The following is a 9,080-nucleotide window of genomic DNA, read 5'->3' on the forward strand; positions in this document are numbered from 1 at the left end:
TATTTGTTGTCTAGTCCAGTACTGGTTACTGGTGCACCTTTCACCACTCACACCTCAACAGGTGGGTTCATAGCAGTTGCTGCGCCTTTAGAATATCAAGATCTAATTCATTTTCAAGGTGTGTCTATATAGGCCATATGCTATGGTAGTGTGTGTCTGCAGTAGTGTTGCCAACAATGATGTAATGTAGCTGCAATACATAGCAATATTATGATATGGCCCTGCAGTACTGCTTCTAGAACTGGCTGTTGCAAGTAGTTGTTGAGGTATGGCTGATGTGTTGCTGTTGTTCTCCACCAAGGGTGGGGAATATTTACTGTGGCCAGGCCATATATATTTCTGTCCATATCTGTAAATACTTCGCTCTCACTGTCACATCAACAGTGCTGCAGTGGCAAGCTGTGTAATCTGTGCAGTGAAGCAATATGATTTCATTTCAATTTGAACAGTTGGCAGGCGTATACAAAGGCACTCAATTTACTTGTTGTCTAGAGGCATGTAGAAGTGGGCTAGTAAGTTTGAAATGCACATCTATGACCAGCACCGTGGAACATAGAAATTAATATACACAAAAATAACAATCTGAAAAAAGGGCATTCTTGCTGCTACAATAGCTTGCAGATCTGCAACAGTGGGCAGAATTCTGTTAAACATAGAATAAGTCTGTTAAACTCTTTCAAGCAACATCATGTGTATTTTGTGTTCAAAGGCAGCAACTTGTCATATGTCCTATTATTGATTACTGTTTTAGTATACACTACTTTACACACCCCATAACACTGGTCATACATGTACCAAACTTATGTAAATCACAGTTCTACCATTGTACTGGTAACTGACAATAAAATATTAACATAAATGATTGATTCCTTGTGTATTTCCAGTAAAGCATTGCAAAGTCTAGTACCAAGAGGCATATCGATGAGAAGTGCACTTTAAATTAATACATCAAACCTGTGTATGAATCACCAGTAACCAAATACTGAAGCGTGACAGACAATCAGGTTGTCAACTGGTATAGAGCTTTCATATTGGTTTCAGTCTTATCAGCTGGTGGACCAACTGCTTGTGTGATAAATTTAAATCATGTTTTCAATACTCAAGAAAGGGTCATATCCAGAATCTATTGTAGAATTAATGTTGCCATAGCAGATGGCTTACTTTTAAAAGAGAGCATCCACAAAGCCCAACTTACCTTGTTAAATTTTTGTGTTGTGGGATGCAAATGCAGGAGAGCAGTAGGCCTACTCACTACCAGTATCTCGGTTTCATTTATATTGTGGCAGTATCGTGGCCCGTGTAAACATTTCTGGTCCACCAATGTTGCTGACATGTGGATGCAAATCATTTTACCAGAAGAGTTGCTGGCAGTATACAGTTTCTGTGGCCTGTGTAAATCAACCATTAGAGGCAGTATTGTGCTGTATGCAGGGAGGCCCAGGTGGCTGTTTCCCACTATGAAATGTGTCATCTGGCATTCTATGGCTACATCACATGTCAGATTGTGATTCCACTTTTATCCTTTTCCATGAACCAGTGTTGATGAAACTGTATGTAATGAAATTGTATAGAAAGGCATATAAGTTTCAAGTCAATGACATTTATAGTTTTGGAGATGTAGAAGTTTCCTCAAAACACAAAATTTTTGGCCCCACAGTTAAAAATGAATTACAATATGTGTATTATTAGCATGTGTGTATACTGGATAGGAATTGTATGTGAAAATGTGTCTTGAATTTATGAGCAGTCAAGAATGTGCATATGAAATGATCTTGCAGTGGAATGGATGATGTACACTGACAAAGTGATCGCACCTAGTCTTCATCACTGATTTCATCCAAATTTCGTGGTGTATGCAGGTCTTGGCCAGAAATGAACGTGACAGAAGTGGGAACTCCAGATGGCCAAGCTTTTAGAAAAGTAGTGTTTTTGAAGTGGGTCATACGAGGTACAAGCTGTTTATGTTAGAGTAATTTCCAACAGTGGTTGGTAAAGCAGAAAGAGTACAGAATGGTGATCTAAGGGTCATGGGGTTGCATTCCTATGCAAAAACTTTTTCCCAAATTTTACGTTACACAAGAATCATCCTCCACTTCTTCACTTCCACTACAGTCTCATGTATTTTACTTATAATTTGAATGTGTTCTTCAGTTATTACTGTGGAACTTTCTGATGTTATCGGATCATTTCCAGCCCAAAGATAATCCAGCACCATTTTCAATCGTCACTTCGATGCTTTGCTGTGGACGCAATCATCATGTGGCTCCTGTTCTTCTTCTACCAGTGTTCCGGACGCACCAACATTTCAAGGTGTACTACAAGACATTTTAGTTTGACTTGATATTTTTCACAATATTCTCACTGTGTTCTCACAATATTTCCAAAAAATTCATGTTACTCCATCCAAAGCTAGAAAGCGAATGTACTCTATAGTCCCCAATGCCAATGGGCCAATTTTGCCTGCACTGGGAACCTATTGTTCACGTGCAACTGCTGAGAGCAGAGTTCTCATGGACACTCTAAGTACACACCTTTCTTGGAAATTTATTTGCAGTCTCTAATTTTCCTTGGCTTTCCTTTTCAAGCTGTCCATGAAAATATTAATAAATACAATATAGCAAGCATAATTTCATATTATTTGTAGTGTAAGTAATGTAGAACTAGAAAATAGGAATTTGACTGCATGACCCCCAGATTACCATTCTGTACTCTTTCCACTGTGCCAGTCATAACCTGGAAACTACTCTACCATAAATGTCTTTTGCCCCCCCCCCCCCTCACTTACCCCCTCTCCCCCCCTCCCCTCTCCCCCAATCCACACCAAAACTGTTATTTTTTCTACACACTTGGCCATCTGGAGGTCCCATTTCCCTCACTTTCATTTCTGGCCAAGCCCTACGTATGCCATAAATTAGGATGAAATCAGTGATGAAGACCAGTTGCTGTCACCTTGTGAGTAAAAGGAACAATGTGAAAACAGCAGGCAATGACACTGGAAAAGTAATATCCAAATGCTGGTGCATAAGGTGAATAAAGACATGGTTAGCATTTCGGAAATAATATTTTGATGAATGTAAGGACTATGACCTATAGCAACAATGACCCCTCTGCAGTGAAGGCATAGTCTAGCAGCACAGATGACTAGTTAGCCTGGTCTCTGACTTTCACTGTGTAGATGTGTGTCTCATATGTGAGAATAATTTGCATGTGTTATGAAGTGTATTTGTGTGTTTATCTCACTACTGGTACCCAGTGACTACATTGATGACAGCGAGTTTTCTTCTTCAAAAAGTTTTCGTCCTCAAAAAAACTGTCAGATTCTCAGAAGACGTGATCAGCATACAACTTCTAGTCTTAATATTCCATGCTGACAACTGCATGCACTGATGATTATCTGCTCTGCAATGTTTCTACTGACAGGACACACATTCTGGTCCCAACGCCTGGTGTTTGACAAGTTACATGGCCTTGCACACCCAGCTGTATGTACAACCATCATTCTTTTCACTGAATGTTTTGTCTACCCCTGTATCAAATGGGACTGTAAACTACGGGCCAACATGTGTGTCTCATACCAACAAGCCAAGACTGGATGTCACACTACCATCCATTCTGGCATGTTCCAAGGGGATGCTTTTTACATGCACATGCGGACTCCATGAGACCTCTAACCAAATCCTGAGGGTCCTGCTAAATATTGTCCATCATTGAGTGGGTTACTAGATGTGTGGAGGCCATAGCTGTTACCAATATTACAGTGGAAACCACTGCCCAAACCTTCACAGATACTTGAACAGCCTACTTCAGCTGCCCTGCTGTCGTCACCACTGACTGAAGGCAGCAGTTCTGAATGGGATTTTTCAATGAGTTGCACTGCATATGTGGTGTCCAGCATTTCCACACCACCACCTACCAGCCCCAAAGTAATGATTAATTTTTTTTTTTTTTTTTGTCGGCTATAAATAACATATTAACAAAAAAATATTTCTTACAAAACCCATCTCTTTGGCCCCACCTGAGTTTATGAACAGACTCTGAGGACTCAGTTTGGTTGTATCTGATGTGAATGAACAGGTAAACTTGTGCAAGGAACTGCTGTGTAAGATCTGGAGCAGTTAGTGTAACACTGTCTTGTAGGTGCAAAAAAGCAGTGAACTCATCACCAAATTCAATAAGGAGGTCATTAGGGGTTACACATTGTTGGTGTACATATTTTTCATTGGTGTAGTCCACCATATGACATGGTAGGGTGTCACTTTCACGTTTCACATATAATGTAGGCTTATCCGGGTAGTGAAAAACATTAAACAGCCTATGATAGTCACTTTCTTGTACCTGTTGTTCACAGGAGTGGCAGCTGTGCCACAACTTCATTGTTATAGTAAAGGCTGTCAGGCAAAGTACACGGATTCATTTGTAGGTGCTGTTGTTCATTGTGAGAATTCCTGATCAGAAAGCTCGTAATGAAATGCAGAGAACAGATTAATGGAACTCATGTGCACTTTATTGCTTAATATGGAGATACCAAGAGATACATGTACTCATTACAACAGCATTTGACAGACTGACATCATCAAAGATACTCTCCGTGCAGGAACTCAACCACTGACCAGAGAGTCTTATTATCTCACATTTGTGTTATCAATGGTGAGATCCCCAAACATGGCAAGTAAGTTTTTCATTCTGATCATGCAAAAGCACATATGCAAATTGATGATCAAACTAGCAATAGAGAATTCATGATTGAGTTGGTGTCATTCACAATCTGATGTGAAAGTTTAGTAATTGTTCCTGAATGGCTCAAAAGATTTTGGTACTTTCCTGTTCAAAGATTGTACTACATATGTATGGTCTCCACCTATGTTAGTAATTTCTGAAGACAACTTGTTATCCGAAGCAATAACTTTTTCAGACATCAGGCTTTCCAACTGCTCTTTATGTTCAGAAAATTGCTTACTTAGGCTCATGGTTAATTTTCTAAATGACTGTGAGACTTCACTTTAAAATTAGTAACTAATTCATAAGACTTTTCAGTACTGGCTTTTAGTTCGTCTTGCAAATCAGCTATCACATAACAAAAATGTTCTGAATCAGACTTAAGTTCAATCTGAAAATTGCTTGACATTAAAAAGAACTTGGCTTGCCAATCACTGAAGCCTTCTGTGTCTTTTTATGTTATACTTCCTCAGTGAGAACATGGGTATCATCTAACTGTGATCCAAAAGATTTGTCAACATTCTCACTTTCAGTACATCCTTTTATAGTAAGGTCTTTCTGTATAGTCAACCCTGGCAGTGATTCCCTTTAGTGCATCTGCATTTTCTGAAGATGGAAGCTCCATATCCACTGGAGTGCCCATCATGGCTAGCCACTGCAACTTTTCCAACAAAACATAGCAGGAGTAGAAAAGGTAGCTTTGATGTTTTGCAATGATGTAGAGGATGATAGTGCACTGATATGACCAGCAAAACTGCCTGTAACAACACAGTGGCTGCTGTTATACTCTAGCAGTTATGAAGGCCTAGAAGACCCCCTGGAGTTCCTTTGTGATGCCACTCTAGAAAAACCTGTGACAATCAGTAACTCAGGAATGTGAGAGTGAATATTTCCCCAGACACAGCATGTTTTGATGCAAGCCCTGCCTGCTAGACAAGGAACAGATAGCTTTTTGTGACACAGCTAGCTGCCTGTTCGCTCATTCTCATCAAAAGCCCCTAGTGGCTGCTTTGCTATATTTCCCAAAAATAGCTAAAAGTGCTCACTATAGTTTTTTTAACCACATCAGAATAGATCTCCAGTTCACTGGTAATGGGTCAGTCAATTACTCACTCATATGACTTGTACATTTGTGACACAAAATTCCGCATCCATGTGGTGTGGAAACATTTATTCATAGTTAGCATAAAATATGAAAACAATGAATTAGTGTTTGCTTGCTGAAATGTCAAATTACACCACAGTGTACTTCATCCTGTGAGGTAGGCTAAGTGATCAAAGCATCTAACAATGCGGTTTTGTTAGTGCCCAGAAAGTGTGCTTATCAAGCCACTCTTAAATGCCCTTACCTTGCCTATTGTGCATCAGCCTGTTAACTGAAGAGCTGGCGTCCTGCAACACCGAACAGTTTGTCATTTACAAAAAGCATGAGTGTAAAATGCACTCTCTCCATAACAAAGTTAAAGAAGGGAAAACACTTGTTTTTATGGAAAGGTTTTTATCATTGGGACAATCAGAATACATTTTCTTTCAACAGGAAACCTTTCACTTGGAAGCACTGTGCCATCCTAAAACAATACAAAGAACAAAGCAGGTCCCCAAGTACAATTACAAAGCAGAGAGAGCCAAATCATAGTCCTGCCACAGGGTTTTCCATGTTGCTTCATTCCTCACAAAATTCCACCATATTTTAGAGCACTTTAGAACAGAACTTTGTTTTTCATGACCCAGTGGCCCTCTGTGCTTGTAATACTATTGTCAGGAACAGGCAAACACAAATGGTTAGTGTTTTGGAAACTTACATGAAACTTGACACCAGTTGCAAAGCTGTTTTCCCATCACTATCACCAATGGACAGTGTTACAGTTGCTACTGGGATGAAACACTTATGCTTAAGGTGCCCTTAGTCTAAAACAGCATGTAATGCACAGAATAGTGTGGTAGCTTCTTTGTAACTTTTGTTTTGTTTATCAAGATTTTAGCTACATCATCACTTTTATTGAGTACTCACATTGGCCTCTGTCAAGTGCCCAGCCACTATGCCTTCTCCCTGGAAATCAGAAGGTGAATCTAGTTATAGCCTTGGTTCAGAAAAGAGCAACTATTATTTTGGTTGGATCTCTTTCTATAAATATCAAGGGAGCTTAATAAAGTGAATTCCTGCACCTTGCCTCACATTCCTCTGTCTAACTCAAAGAAGAACGTTTGTAAGATCTAAGAATACTTCACACTACTTCACATCTTCCCCCAACCAGGAAAACAGATGGTCTCACACTTGGAGGGCAGGTGTGTTCTCAGAGGAAATCTGGATCGTAAGCTACAGAACCAGTGACAGTATTACTCTTCCAACATGTCTAGATGCTTTCTGACAATCACATACCTCTTTCCATCAAAAATACACCATAAAGTGGGCCACGTTGGTACTCAATTTGTGCATATACCGTCCCCTGGTGCATAATTCAAGTTCACATAAGCTCGTAAAATTAATAGTATGCAAATAAAATAGTCAATATAGGCTTCCTATCACATTGTTGTATCTGAATTTGTATAATTAAAGCTCACATTAGTTCAGGAAATCAATTATTCAATAATTATTAGCAAGCCAGAATGAAATTAAATGAAGTATGGACTCCATCTTGGTGCAATGCTTCACTGCTAATAATTGTTTCAAGATTCCAGAGCTTATTAGTTAATTACTTTCATGTTCCATGGATCATTTTCACAATAAATCAGAATGAGTTAGTAATTTCTATCCACCACCTTTTATACATCACAATAATAGGAATACTTCTGTGGAACTGAAGAGAAATTTTTCAGTTTGTTTTCAGATTTTCCTTTGCTGTGTGTCATACATTTTATACCACTGGGTAAGTAACAGATAAACTCAGCTGAGAGGTCTAATGTCTTGCCATATAGGACCTCAGCAAGCAATACCTGGAGGTCTGCTTTATAAGCCGTGCGCATTCCTAGAATGACATAGAGAAGGGTGTCAAACCAGTCACCACCATGGCACATGAGGACTGCTTTTGGTGTCCTGTGCCAAAGCTCAATGAGCCCATTGCTCTGATAGTGGTACACTGTAGTGTGAAATTTATCCACACCACAGAGTGTGTAGAGTTTCTTAAACAAAAGCAATTCGAACTGCCTACCCTGATAGGTAGTGATGGATGTAGGGCATCCAAATCTAGCTATCCAGAAACATAAAAATGCTCATGCTACAGAATCGAATCCACAATAATGACCACAAGAGGGATTGCTTCCACCCACCATGTAAAAAGTAAAGATGGACAAGATATATCAAAGTAAAGATGGACAAGATATATCTGAAACTATCAGAGGTGGTAACAGCCTGAAGGGACCTAGATGCACATGTTGGAAACAGACTCTTGGGGTGTGAAATTTCCATAGAGAGAGCTGTGTATATCTTCTGCCAGCTTTGCTGAACTGACAAAATGTACTCAGGCATGAGCTCACATGGCAGTCCTTCTTCATGCCTGGCCAGGGTATGAAAGAATATGCAAAGCAGCAAAAACTTGGTGACTTTAAGCAGCTGGGACAACAGAACAAGCAACACCCATGGATGTATCCCACTAAAACAGCCTGACCAAGCCCAGTAGGTTGCAAGAAACTATCTGTACAGAAATAAAAGAGGCCTGGTGTGTGTTCCAAAGTCTGATATTGTTGTCCTGTAACTGGGACAGTTTACCAAGATTAATAGGAGATGAAACAGCATTGACATGTGTCAGATAATCAGATAATCAGCCACTACATTTTCTGAGCCACAGGTATATCACATGTCTGTTGTGTGCTGACAGATGAGATACATCTGCTGAAACCTATGTGGAGGAATGTCAATGGCAGGATTGTGAGTAGTATCTGTAATGAGATAATGATCCATGAACATTGTTTAGTTTCTTCCTACAATGTCTACACAGAAATATTTGCTGGCCTTGTACACTGCAAGAAGTTCCCTGTCAAAAGCCAACCATTTACAGTGAGACATAGATACATTTTTGGAAAAGAAATTAAGTGGCTGAGTTGTGTCACCAATGTGCTGTTGAAGAACTGCATGCATTTCAAAATCACTTTCGTCTGCCATAATAGAGACACAAGCATCTGGCAAAGGGTGGATGAAAGTGATGGCATGTTTTAAAGCTATTTTGAGATTCTCAAAACTGTTGTGACATTTTGTGAGTCATCCCATTCATAATAGTGTTCATCTGAACCAATGAACATGACAAGGGGACGTCTTGAGCAGGAGTCAGTAGCAAACCAGAGTCACTAACCTGAGATGCCATCAGTGTGGTTCAACAAGGTGGGTGCACCAGAGTCTTAAGAGGTGCCTTGCTAATTTTGAAATAAGG

This window comes from Schistocerca americana, chromosome 3 (genome assembly GCF_021461395.2).
Source record: "Schistocerca americana isolate TAMUIC-IGC-003095 chromosome 3, iqSchAmer2.1, whole genome shotgun sequence".
In the NCBI taxonomy this organism is placed as follows: domain Eukaryota; kingdom Metazoa; phylum Arthropoda; class Insecta; order Orthoptera; family Acrididae; genus Schistocerca; species Schistocerca americana.